The following is a 14,930-nucleotide window of genomic DNA, read 5'->3' as shown; positions in this document are numbered from 1 at the left end:
TTAACTCTGATTTTTTGCCCATTGAAACCAGTAGGCCCATTGTGGTCTATGGGGAAAGCTGCTGAGTTGCCCATAGCAACCAATCAGATCGCTTCTTTCATTTTTGAAAAAGTCTCTGAAAAATGAAGGAAGTAATCTGATTGGTTGCTATGGGCAACTCAGAAACTTTTCCAGGAAAATATGCTGAGTTGCCCATAGCAACCAATCAGATCGCTTCTTTCATTTTGCAAAGGCATTGTGAAAAATGAAAGAAGCAATCTGGTTGCTATGGGCAACTGCACAACTCTTCCTCTACACTGGTCTTAATGAATCTCCCCCATAGAGGGAGATTTATCAAAACCTGCCCAGAGGAAAAGTTTCTGAGTTGCCCATAGCAACCAATCAGATCGCTTCTTTCATTTTTGAAAAAGCCTCTGAAAAATGAAGGATATTTTTGAGATTTTGGAAGCTGGGATACTCACTACACCCATGCATATCTAGATAATTAAGTATGGGGGGAACTTAAATTTATTTTTTAAATCACATGGAGTTTTGACTTTACTTCATTATGGTCGAATAAAGCACTTAAAGAGTTCCTTAAAATTAAAGATTCACTCTTTTGGATGAAAAGGGGCTTATTTATGTAAATCAATTATACGCTTTAGGTCAAATAAAGTCGTTTGAAGAGATAGCCCATAAGTGTGTGGGGGGAAGACAATCACAAACATTGTTTTTTACAAATAAGTAACACAGATCATAAAGCAATAAAAGGAGAGATTGGAGATTTCAGGGATTCTATATATAAGAAAAGTTTAATTAGACTATTTCCTTATGCAAAGTTGCTGTCTGGGCATGCTGGGAGTTGTGGTTCTGCAGCGGTTGGGGGTTCACAGCTTGAAGACCACTGCTATAGAGGGTGCAAATGTATCTGAGCCCTGGAACTCAAATAATGTGAAATATGAGATGATCAAAATGGAGCCCCTGCACTAATTACTTGGGTTCTGAGGTCTGTAAGGTCCATAGTAAAAACATCAGGTTCTGTCTATAGCAGATACTAAATCATGGCAGCTCAAAGAAACAAGCAGTCATTCTGACATGTCACATGTGATGTCATAGACAGCTGGAGGCCTGACATCCCACTGACAGCCGCCCGAGCCTTCAGTCTGTTCCAGTGCGATTAGTGAGAATAGTGAGATTAGCGTCTTCTTTTTCTACTTGTCTGAAATGGAGCTAAAAGGACTGGGGTTCGTCCCCCTCCTGTTGGCGTTTTGGTGTGCGGCCTGGCTTGCCACCAGCTACATCATGACGGTCGTCCTCGGCCATGCAGCCTCGCCACTGATGAGCATCAGGTAAGATAAACAAGCAAATGATTCTTATTTCATGGGTTGGGAGTGAGGAAATATCCATAATAACATTGGTTTCTTTTCCTTCACAGTGACGTGGGAAATGTCTTTCCCGAAAGCATATTATTCAGAATTGGATTCATAGGGACGTCCATTGGCACTTTGGTACTAACCTTTCTTATTTATAAGTATATGGTTATGCATACTGAAGAGTTCAGGGGTCATCAGGTCCTGATCCAGAGGATCCTGCTGGCCATTGTGTGGGCCTCCTGTTTTTCCACAGCTGTTATGCATGTATTGTCCCCCGAAGAATATCCCAGGATACACTTTGTCAGCACGATAATTTCCATTACATGTGAAGCCTTATACTACCTTGGGCAGTCCATCCAGATGTATAAATTACCAGGAGCAAAAAAAGTCATCCACCATAGTAGATGCACCTGCTGTGGCCTGACTTTTGTCTGTGTAGTTTTCTATTTTGGATATGAAACATTAAAGGAATTATTCCATAATGATGAAGACTGGGACGAGATCCGTGAAATCCCCATCATAATCATCGAGTGGGTGATGCTTCTACTGATCCTGATAAACATCGTGACCTATTATTCCACCATGCAGAGGTTATTGTTGACCGTCTCCAGAAACAGCTGCACACTCTCTCTTAGAGTAAAAATTGATGACTTCGGGGTGTAGACCACCACGGGGGCCATCAAGTGGACTTCTGGGAGAGATACTGCACAGGACACGGAAAACATCTAAAGAAGAATAACTGGGGGACTACATATGGTGCCAGTAATCATGACACAATAATATGAGCTGGTGATATTACCTATACAAAAAAAAAAAAAAAAAAAATTATAAAAAAATATTGGTGTGTGAAGTGTAATACCTAGTTAGAAAAACAGAATCAAATTCATCATTATAACCCCCCTCTGCATTACCCTGTTTATTATTTTTCAAGCAAGCACTTTGTTCTAATTCGTCCACTCTCTGGCGTGCTCCTTGTATAAGGGGTTTGGGATACCCTTTTTGTTTAAAACGATCCTCCAGGTTCTCTAGTTGTTGTAGGTATTTTTGTGTGGAAGAACAATTCCTTCGGATTCTTTTCATTTGACCGAATGGAATGTTCTTCTTCCATTATTTAAGATGGCAACTGTTAAAGTCGAGGTATCTGTTTGCATTCACCTCCTTAAAATAGTTGGCAGTATGCGAACAGCCATCCTGAATATAGATATTTAAATCCAGGAACTCACATTTTTTGGGGGACTGATGCAGCGCTGCCTTTGGCAATTTCTGGCTCTGCTATAGCGCTTTTTTTGAGGGGGCGTGTCGGCTGCCCCTTCATCTGGCGGTCAACCTGCGCCGCCGGGACGCAGCGCCGCCGGGACCGCCTGGAGGACGTCGCTCGCAACGGGACCACTCGGGACACCGCATGGTCGGGTAAGTGATGCCGGGGGATGGGTAAGGGACACTTAGCAGAGCGGTGTGTGTCCCGATCCCCGTGATCGGGACTTACACACCGCGCTGCTAAATATTCTGATAGCGAAACGCTGCTATTAGCTAGTCAGAGTTGACCAGCTGATAGCAGCGATCGCTGGGGGGGGGGGGGTGGGGGATGAAACCCCCCGTGGTCGCATGGTAAGATGGCTGGCTATCAGTGATAGCCACCATCTTACCGGGCGCTGCGGGATGCCGCGAGTAGCGGCAAAAATGTTCATGACGTACCTGTATGTCATGGGTCGGGAACACCTTGCCACCCATGACGTACAGGTATGTCATAGGTCGGGAAGGGGTTAATGGTATAGAGAACTGTGTCTAGTGCATTAACTCTGATTTTTTGCCCATTGAAACCAGTAGGCCCATTGTGGTCTATGGGGAAAGCTGCTGAGTTGCCCATAGCAACCAATCAGATCGCTTCTTTCATTTTTGAAAAAGTCTCTGAAAAATGAAGGAAGTAATCTGATTGGTTGCTATGGGCAACTCAGAAACTTTTCCAGGAAAATATGCTGAGTTGCCCATAGCAACCAATCAGATCGCTTCTTTCATTTTGCAAAGGCATTGTGAAAAATGAAAGAAGCAATCTGGTTGCTATGGGCAACTGCACAACTCTTCCTCTACACTGGTCTTAATGAATCTCCCCCATAGAGGGAGATTTATCAAAACCTGCCCAGAGGAAAAGTTTCTGAGTTGCCCATAGCAACCAATCAGATCGCTTCTTTCATTTTTGAAAAAGCCTCTGAAAAATGAAGGATATTTTTGAGATTTTGGAAGCTGGGATACTCACTACACCCATGCATATCTAGATAATTAAGTATGGGGGGAACTTAAATTTATTTTTTAAATCACATGGAGTTTTGACTTTACTTCATTATGGTCGAATAAAGCACTTAAAGAGTTCCTTAAAATTAAAGATTCACTCTTTTGGATGAAAAGGGGCTTATTTATGTAAATCAATTATACGCTTTAGGTCAAATAAAGTCGTTTGAAGAGATAGCCCATAAGTGTGTGGGGGGAAGACAATCACAAACATTGTTTTTTACAAATAAGTAACACAGATCATAAAGCAATAAAAGGAGAGATTGGAGATTTCAGGGATTCTATATATAAGAAAAGTTTAATTAGACTATTTCCTTATGCAAAGTTGCTGTCTGGGCATGCTGGGAGTTGTGGTTCTGCAGCGGTTGGGGGTTCACAGCTTGAAGACCACTGCTATAGAGGGTGCAAATGTATCTGAGCCCTGGAACTCAAATAATGTGAAATATGAGATGATCAAAATGGAGCCCCTGCACTAATTACTTGGGTTCTGAGGTCTGTAAGGTCCATAGTAAAAACATCAGGTTCTGTCTATAGCAGATACTAAATCATGGCAGCTCAAAGAAACAAGCAGTCATTCTGACATGTCACATGTGATGTCATAGACAGCTGGAGGCCTGACATCCCACTGACAGCCGCCCGAGCCTTCAGTCTGTTCCAGTGCGATTAGTGAGAATAGTGAGATTAGCGTCTTCTTTTTCTACTTGTCTGAAATGGAGCTAAAAGGACTGGGGTTCGTCCCCCTCCTGTTGGCGTTTTGGTGTGCGGCCTGGCTTGCCACCAGCTACATCATGACGGTCGTCCTCGGCCATGCAGCCTCGCCACTGATGAGCATCAGGTAAGATAAACAAGCAAATGATTCTTATTTCATGGGTTGGGAGTGAGGAAATATCCATAATAACATTGGTTTCTTTTCCTTCACAGTGACGTGGGAAATGTCTTTCCCGAAAGCATATTATTCAGAATTGGATTCATAGGGACGTCCATTGGCACTTTGGTACTAACCTTTCTTATTTATAAGTATATGGTTATGCATACTGAAGAGTTCAGGGGTCATCAGGTCCTGATCCAGAGGATCCTGCTGGCCATTGTGTGGGCCTCCTGTTTTTCCACAGCTGTTATGCATGTATTGTCCCCCGAAGAATATCCCAGGATACACTTTGTCAGCACGATAATTTCCATTACATGTGAAGCCTTATACTACCTTGGGCAGTCCATCCAGATGTATAAATTACCAGGAGCAAAAAAAGTCATCCACCATAGTAGATGCACCTGCTGTGGCCTGACTTTTGTCTGTGTAGTTTTCTATTTTGGATATGAAACATTAAAGGAATTATTCCATAATGATGAAGACTGGGACGAGATCCGTGAAATCCCCATCATAATCATCGAGTGGGTGATGCTTCTACTGATCCTGATAAACATCGTGACCTATTATTCCACCATGCAGAGGTTATTGTTGACCGTCTCCAGAAACAGCTGCACACTCTCTCTTAGAGTAAAAATTGATGACTTCGGGGTGTAGACCACCACGGGGGCCATCAAGTGGACTTCTGGGAGAGATACTGCACAGGACACGGAAAACATCTAAAGAAGAATAACTGGGGGACTACATATGGTGCCAGTAATCATGACACAATAATATGAGCTGGTGATATTACCTATACAAAAAAAAAAAAAAAAAAATTATAAAAAAATATTGGTGTGTGAAGTGTAATACCTAGTTAGAAAAACAGAATCAAATTCATCATTATAACCCCCCTCTGCATTACCCTGTTTATTATTTTTCAAGCAAGCACTTTGTTCTAATTCGTCCACTCTCTGGCGTGCTCCTTGTATAAGGGGTTTGGGATACCCTTTTTGTTTAAAACGATCCTCCAGGTTCTCTAGTTGTTGTAGGTATTTTTGTGTGGAAGAACAATTCCTTCGGATTCTTTTCATTTGACCGAATGGAATGTTCTTCTTCCATTATTTAAGATGGCAACTGTTAAAGTCGAGGTATCTGTTTGCATTCACCTCCTTAAAATAGTTGGCAGTATGCGAACAGCCATCCTGAATATAGATATTTAAATCCAGGAACTCACATTTTTTGGGGGACTGATGCAGCGCTGCCTTTGGCAATTTCTGGCTCTGCTATAGCGCTTTTTTTGAGGGGGCGTGTCGGCTGCCCCTTCATCTGGCGGTCAACCTGCGCCGCCGGGACGCAGCGCCGCCGGGACCGCCTGGAGGACGTCGCTCGCAACGGGACCACTCGGGACACCGCATGGTCGGGTAAGTGATGCCGGGGGATGGGTAAGGGACACTTAGCAGAGCGGTGTGTGTCCCGATCCCCGTGATCGGGACTTACACACCGCGCTGCTAAATATTCTGATAGCGAAACGCTGCTATTAGCTAGTCAGAGTTGACCAGCTGATAGCAGCGATCGCTGGGGGGGGGGGGGTGGGGGATGAAACCCCCCGTGGTCGCATGGTAAGATGGCTGGCTATCAGTGATAGCCACCATCTTACCGGGCGCTGCGGGATGCCGCGAGTAGCGGCAAAAATGTTCATGACGTACCTGTATGTCATGGGTCGGGAACACCTTGCCACCCATGACGTACAGGTATGTCATAGGTCGGGAAGGGGTTAATGGTATAGAGAACTGTGTCTAGTGCATTAACTCTGATTTTTTGCCCATTGAAACCAGTAGGCCCATTGTGGTCTATGGGGAAAGCTGCTGAGTTGCCCATAGCAACCAATCAGATCGCTTCTTTCATTTTTGAAAAAGTCTCTGAAAAATGAAGGAAGTAATCTGATTGGTTGCTATGGGCAACTCAGAAACTTTTCCAGGAAAATATGCTGAGTTGCCCATAGCAACCAATCAGATCGCTTCTTTCATTTTGCAAAGGCATTGTGAAAAATGAAAGAAGCAATCTGGTTGCTATGGGCAACTGCACAACTCTTCCTCTACACTGGTCTTAATGAATCTCCCCCATAGAGGGAGATTTATCAAAACCTGCCCAGAGGAAAAGTTTCTGAGTTGCCCATAGCAACCAATCAGATCGCTTCTTTCATTTTTGAAAAAGCCTCTGAAAAATGAAGGATATTTTTGAGATTTTGGAAGCTGGGATACTCACTACACCCATGCATATCTAGATAATTAAGTATGGGGGGAACTTAAATTTATTTTTTAAATCACATGGAGTTTTGACTTTACTTCATTATGGTCGAATAAAGCACTTAAAGAGTTCCTTAAAATTAAAGATTCACTCTTTTGGATGAAAAGGGGCTTATTTATGTAAATCAATTATACGCTTTAGGTCAAATAAAGTCGTTTGAAGAGATAGCCCATAAGTGTGTGGGGGGAAGACAATCACAAACATTGTTTTTTACAAATAAGTAACACAGATCATAAAGCAATAAAAGGAGAGATTGGAGATTTCAGGGATTCTATATATAAGAAAAGTTTAATTAGACTATTTCCTTATGCAAAGTTGCTGTCTGGGCATGCTGGGAGTTGTGGTTCTGCAGCGGTTGGGGGTTCACAGCTTGAAGACCACTGCTATAGAGGGTGCAAATGTATCTGAGCCCTGGAACTCAAATAATGTGAAATATGAGATGATCAAAATGGAGCCCCTGCACTAATTACTTGGGTTCTGAGGTCTGTAAGGTCCATAGTAAAAACATCAGGTTCTGTCTATAGCAGATACTAAATCATGGCAGCTCAAAGAAACAAGCAGTCATTCTGACATGTCACATGTGATGTCATAGACAGCTGGAGGCCTGACATCCCACTGACAGCCGCCCGAGCCTTCAGTCTGTTCCAGTGCGATTAGTGAGAATAGTGAGATTAGCGTCTTCTTTTTCTACTTGTCTGAAATGGAGCTAAAAGGACTGGGGTTCGTCCCCCTCCTGTTGGCGTTTTGGTGTGCGGCCTGGCTTGCCACCAGCTACATCATGACGGTCGTCCTCGGCCATGCAGCCTCGCCACTGATGAGCATCAGGTAAGATAAACAAGCAAATGATTCTTATTTCATGGGTTGGGAGTGAGGAAATATCCATAATAACATTGGTTTCTTTTCCTTCACAGTGACGTGGGAAATGTCTTTCCCGAAAGCATATTATTCAGAATTGGATTTATAGGGACGTCCATTGGCACTTTGGTACTAACCTTTCTTATTTATAAGTATATGGTTATGCATACTGAAGAGTTCAGGGGTCATCAGGTCCTGATCCAGAGGATCCTGCTGGCCATTGTGTGGGCCTCCTGTTTTTCCACAGCTGTTATGCATGTATTGTCCCCCGAAGAATATCCCAGGATACACTTTGTCAGCACGATAATTTCCATTACATGTGAAGCCTTATACTACCTTGGGCAGTCCATCCAGATGTATAAATTACCAGGAGCAAAAAAAGTCATCGACCATAGTAGATGCACCTGCTGTGGCCTGACTTTTGTCTGTGTAGTTTTCTATTTTGGATATGAAACATTAAAGGAATTATTCCATAATGATGAAGACTGGGACGAGATCCGTGAAATCCCCATCATAATCATCGAGTGGGTGATGCTTCTACTGATCCTGATAAACATCGTGACCTATTATTCCACCATGCAGAGGTTATTGTTGACCGTCTCCAGAAACAGCTGCACACTCTCTCTTAGAGTAAAAATTGATGACTTCGGGGTGTAGACCACCACGGGGGCCATCAAGTGGACTTCTGGGAGAGATACTGCACAGGACACGGAAAACATCTAAAGAAGAATAACTGGGGGACTACATATGGTGCCAGTAATCATGACACAATAATATGAGCTGGTGATATTACCTATACAAAAAAAAAAAAAAATTATAAAAAAATATTGGTGTGTGAAGTGTAATACCTAGTTAGAAAAACAGAATCAAATTCATCATTATAACCCCCCTCTGCATTACCCTGTTTATTATTTTTCAAGCAAGCACTTTGTTCTAATTCGTCCACTCTCTGGCGTGCTCCTTGTATAAGGGGTTTGGGATACCCTTTTTGTTTAAAACGATCCTCCAGGTTCTCTAGTTGTTGTAGGTATTTTTGTGTGGAAGAACAATTCCTTCGGATTCTTTTCATTTGACCGAATGGAATGTTCTTCTTCCATTATTTAAGATGGCAACTGTTAAAGTCGAGGTATCTGTTTGCATTCACCTCCTTAAAATAGTTGGCAGTATGCGAACAGCCATCCTGAATATAGATATTTAAATCCAGGAACTCACATTTTTTGGGGGACTGATGCAGCGCTGCCTTTGGCAATTTCTGGCTCTGCTATAGCGCTTTTTTTGAGGGGGCGTGTCGGCTGCCCCTTCATCTGGCGGTCAACCTGCGCCGCCGGGACGCAGCGCCGCCGGGACCGCCTGGAGGACGTCGCTCGCAACGGGACCACTCGGGACACCGCATGGTCGGGTAAGTGATGCCGGGGGATGGGTAAGGGACACTTAGCAGAGCGGTGTGTGTCCCGATCCCCGTGATCGGGACTTACACACCGCGCTGCTAAATATTCTGATAGCGAAACGCTGCTATTAGCTAGTCAGAGTTGACCAGCTGATAGCAGCGATCGCTGGGGGGGGGGGGTGGGGGATGAAACCCCCCGTGGTCGCATGGTAAGATGGCTGGCTATCAGTGATAGCCACCATCTTACCGGGCGCTGCGGGATGCCGCGAGTAGCGGCAAAAATGTTCATGACGTACCTGTATGTCATGGGTCGGGAACACCTTGCCACCCATGACGTACAGGTATGTCATAGGTCGGGAAGGGGTTAATGGTATAGAGAACTGTGTCTAGTGCATTAACTCTGATTTTTTGCCCATTGAAACCAGTAGGCCCATTGTGGTCTATGGGGAAAGCTGCTGAGTTGCCCATAGCAACCAATCAGATCGCTTCTTTCATTTTTGAAAAAGTCTCTGAAAAATGAAGGAAGTAATCTGATTGGTTGCTATGGGCAACTCAGAAACTTTTCCAGGAAAATATGCTGAGTTGCCCATAGCAACCAATCAGATCGCTTCTTTCATTTTGCAAAGGCATTGTGAAAAATGAAAGAAGCAATCTGGTTGCTATGGGCAACTGCACAACTCTTCCTCTACACTGGTCTTAATGAATCTCCCCCATAGAGGGAGATTTATCAAAACCTGCCCAGAGGAAAAGTTTCTGAGTTGCCCATAGCAACCAATCAGATCGCTTCTTTCATTTTTGAAAAAGCCTCTGAAAAATGAAGGATATTTTTGAGATTTTGGAAGCTGGGATACTCACTACACCCATGCATATCTAGATAATTAAGTATGGGGGGAACTTAAATTTATTTTTTAAATCACATGGAGTTTTGACTTTACTTCATTATGGTCGAATAAAGCACTTAAAGAGTTCCTTAAAATTAAAGATTCACTCTTTTGGATGAAAAGGGGCTTATTTATGTAAATCAATTATACGCTTTAGGTCAAATAAAGTCGTTTGAAGAGATAGCCCATAAGTGTGTGGGGGGAAGACAATCACAAACATTGTTTTTTACAAATAAGTAACACAGATCATAAAGCAATAAAAGGAGAGATTGGAGATTTCAGGGATTCTATATATAAGAAAAGTTTAATTAGACTATTTCCTTATGCAAAGTTGCTGTCTGGGCATGCTGGGAGTTGTGGTTCTGCAGCGGTTGGGGGTTCACAGCTTGAAGACCACTGCTATAGAGGGTGCAAATGTATCTGAGCCCTGGAACTCAAATAATGTGAAATATGAGATGATCAAAATGGAGCCCCTGCACTAATTACTTGGGTTCTGAGGTCTGTAAGGTCCATAGTAAAAACATCAGGTTCTGTCTATAGCAGATACTAAATCATGGCAGCTCAAAGAAACAAGCAGTCATTCTGACATGTCACATGTGATGTCATAGACAGCTGGAGGCCTGACATCCCACTGACAGCCGCCCGAGCCTTCAGTCTGTTCCAGTGCGATTAGTGAGAATAGTGAGATTAGCGTCTTCTTTTTCTACTTGTCTGAAATGGAGCTAAAAGGACTGGGGTTCGTCCCCCTCCTGTTGGCGTTTTGGTGTGCGGCCTGGCTTGCCACCAGCTACATCATGACGGTCGTCCTCGGCCATGCAGCCTCGCCACTGATGAGCATCAGGTAAGATAAACAAGCAAATGATTCTTATTTCATGGGTTGGGAGTGAGGAAATATCCATAATAACATTGGTTTCTTTTCCTTCACAGTGACGTGGGAAATGTCTTTCCCGAAAGCATATTATTCAGAATTGGATTTATAGGGACGTCCATTGGCACTTTGGTACTAACCTTTCTTATTTATAAGTATATGGTTATGCATACTGAAGAGTTCAGGGGTCATCAGGTCCTGATCCAGAGGATCCTGCTGGCCATTGTGTGGGCCTCCTGTTTTTCCACAGCTGTTATGCATGTATTGTCCCCCGAAGAATATCCCAGGATACACTTTGTCAGCACGATAATTTCCATTACATGTGAAGCCTTATACTACCTTGGGCAGTCCATCCAGATGTATAAATTACCAGGAGCAAAAAAAGTCATCCACCATAGTAGATGCACCTGCTGTGGCCTGACTTTTGTCTGTGTAGTTTTCTATTTTGGATATGAAACATTAAAGGAATTATTCCATAATGATGAAGACTGGGACGAGATCCGTGAAATCCCCATCATAATCATCGAGTGGGTGATGCTTCTACTGATCCTGATAAACATCGTGACCTATTATTCCACCATGCAGAGGTTATTGTTGACCGTCTCCAGAAACAGCTGCACACTCTCTCTTAGAGTAAAAATTGATGACTTCGGGGTGTAGACCACCACGGGGGCCATCAAGTGGACTTCTGGGAGAGATACTGCACAGGACACGGAAAACATCTAAAGTAACTGGGGGACTACATATGGTGCCAGTAATCATGACACAATAATATGAGCTGGTGATATTACCTATACAAAAAAAAAAAAAAAAAAAAATTATAAAAAAATATTGGTGTGTGAAGTGTAATACCTAGTTAGAAAAACAGAATCAAATTCATCATTATAACCCCCCTCTGCATTACCCTGTTTATTATTTTTCAAGCAAGCACTTTGTTCTAATTCGTCCACTCTCTGGCGTGCTCCTTGTATAAGGGGTTTGGGATACCCTTTTTGTTTAAAACGATCCTCCAGGTTCTCTAGTTGTTGTAGGTATTTTTGTGTGGAAGAACAATTCCTTCGGATTCTTTTCATTTGACCGAATGGAATGTTCTTCTTCCATTATTTAAGATGGCAACTGTTAAAGTCGAGGTATCTGTTTGCATTCACCTCCTTAAAATAGTTGGCAGTATGCGAACAGCCATCCTGAATATAGATATTTAAATCCAGGAACTCACATTTTTTGGGGGACTGATGCAGCGCTGCCTTTGGCAATTTCTGGCTCTGCTATAGCGCTTTTTTTGAGGGGGCGTGTCGGCTGCCCCTTCATCTGGCGGTCAACCTGCGCCGCCGGGACGCAGCGCCGCCGGGACCGCCTGGAGGACGTCGCTCGCAACGGGACCACTCGGGACACCGCATGGTCGGGTAAGTGATGCCGGGGGATGGGTAAGGGACACTTAGCAGAGCGGTGTGTGTCCCGATCCCCGTGATCGGGACTTACACACCGCGCTGCTAAATATTCTGATAGCGAAACGCTGCTATTAGCTAGTCAGAGTTGACCAGCTGATAGCAGCGATCGCTGGGGGGGGGGGGTGGGGGATGAAACCCCCCGTGGTCGCATGGTAAGATGGCTGGCTATCAGTGATAGCCACCATCTTACCGGGCGCTGCGGGATGCCGCGAGTAGCGGCAAAAATGTTCATGACGTACCTGTATGTCATGGGTCGGGAACACCTTGCCACCCATGACGTACAGGTATGTCATAGGTCGGGAAGGGGTTAATGGTATAGAGAACTGTGTCTAGTGCATTAACTCTGATTTTTTGCCCATTGAAACCAGTAGGCCCATTGTGGTCTATGGGGAAAGCTGCTGAGTTGCCCATAGCAACCAATCAGATCGCTTCTTTCATTTTTGAAAAAGTCTCTGAAAAATGAAGGAAGTAATCTGATTGGTTGCTATGGGCAACTCAGAAACTTTTCCAGGAAAATATGCTGAGTTGCCCATAGCAACCAATCAGATCGCTTCTTTCATTTTGCAAAGGCATTGTGAAAAATGAAAGAAGCAATCTGGTTGCTATGGGCAACTGCACAACTCTTCCTCTACACTGGTCTTAATGAATCTCCCCCATAGAGGGAGATTTATCAAAACCTGCCCAGAGGAAAAGTTTCTGAGTTGCCCATAGCAACCAATCAGATCGCTTCTTTCATTTTTGAAAAAGCCTCTGAAAAATGAAGGATATTTTTGAGATTTTGGAAGCTGGGATACTCACTACACCCATGCATATCTAGATAATTAAGTATGGGGGGAACTTAAATTTATTTTTTAAATCACATGGAGTTTTGACTTTACTTCATTATGGTCGAATAAAGCACTTAAAGAGTTCCTTAAAATTAAAGATTCACTCTTTTGGATGAAAAGGGGCTTATTTATGTAAATCAATTATACGCTTTAGGTCAAATAAAGTCGTTTGAAGAGATAGCCCATAAGTGTGTGGGGGGAAGACAATCACAAACATTGTTTTTTACAAATAAGTAACACAGATCATAAAGCAATAAAAGGAGAGATTGGAGATTTCAGGGATTCTATATATAAGAAAAGTTTAATTAGACTATTTCCTTATGCAAAGTTGCTGTCTGGGCATGCTGGGAGTTGTGGTTCTGCAGCGGTTGGGGGTTCACAGCTTGAAGACCACTGCTATAGAGGGTGCAAATGTATCTGAGCCCTGGAACTCAAATAATGTGAAATATGAGATGATCAAAATGGAGCCCCTGCACTAATTACTTGGGTTCTGAGGTCTGTAAGGTCCATAGTAAAAACATCAGGTTCTGTCTATAGCAGATACTAAATCATGGCAGCTCAAAGAAACAAGCAGTCATTCTGACATGTCACATGTGATGTCATAGACAGCTGGAGGCCTGACATCCCACTGACAGCCGCCCGAGCCTTCAGTCTGTTCCAGTGCGATTAGTGAGAATAGTGAGATTAGCGTCTTCTTTTTCTACTTGTCTGAAATGGAGCTAAAAGGACTGGGGTTCGTCCCCCTCCTGTTGGCGTTTTGGTGTGCGGCCTGGCTTGCCACCAGCTACATCATGACGGTCGTCCTCGGCCATGCAGCCTCGCCACTGATGAGCATCAGGTAAGATAAACAAGCAAATGATTCTTATTTCATGGGTTGGGAGTGAGGAAATATCCATAATAACATTGGTTTCTTTTCCTTCACAGTGACGTGGGAAATGTCTTTCCCGAAAGCATATTATTCAGAATTGGATTTATAGGGACGTCCATTGGCACTTTGGTACTAACCTTTCTTATTTATAAGTATATGGTTATGCATACTGAAGAGTTCAGGGGTCATCAGGTCCTGATCCAGAGGATCCTGCTGGCCATTGTGTGGGCCTCCTGTTTTTCCACAGCTGTTATGCATGTATTGTCCCCCGAAGAATATCCCAGGATACACTTTGTCAGCACGATAATTTCCATTACATGTGAAGCCTTATACTACCTTGGGCAGTCCATCCAGATGTATAAATTACCAGGAGCAAAAAAAGTCATCCACCATAGTAGATGCACCTGCTGTGGCCTGACTTTTGTCTGTGTAGTTTTCTATTTTGGATATGAAACATTAAAGGAATTATTCCATAATGATGAAGACTGGGACGAGATCCGTGAAATCCCCATCATAATCATCGAGTGGGTGATGCTTCTACTGATCCTGATAAACATCGTGACCTATTATTCCACCATGCAGAGGTTATTGTTGACCGTCTCCAGAAACAGCTGCACACTCTCTCTTAGAGTAAAAATTGATGACTTCGGGGTGTAGACCACCACGGGGGCCATCAAGTGGACTTCTGGGAGAGATACTGCACAGGACACGGAAAACATCTAAAGAAGAATAACTGGGGGACTACATATGGTGCCAGTAATCATGACACAATAATATGAGCTGGTGATATTACCTATACAAAAAAAAAAAAAAAAAAAATTATAAAAAAATATTGGTGTGTGAAGTGTAATACCTAGTTAGAAAAACAGAATCAAATTCATCATTATAACCCCCCTCTGCATTACCCTGTTTATTATTTTTCAAGCAAGCACTTTGTTCTAATTCGTCCACTCTCTGGCGTGCTCCTTGTATAAGGGGTTTGGGATACCCTTTTTGTTTAAAAC

Source organism: Hyla sarda, assembly GCF_029499605.1.
Source record: "Hyla sarda isolate aHylSar1 chromosome 2 unlocalized genomic scaffold, aHylSar1.hap1 SUPER_2_unloc_5, whole genome shotgun sequence".
Taxonomy (NCBI): Eukaryota; Metazoa; Chordata; class Amphibia; order Anura; family Hylidae; genus Hyla; species Hyla sarda.
Note: the sequence above shows the minus strand (reverse complement) of the source record.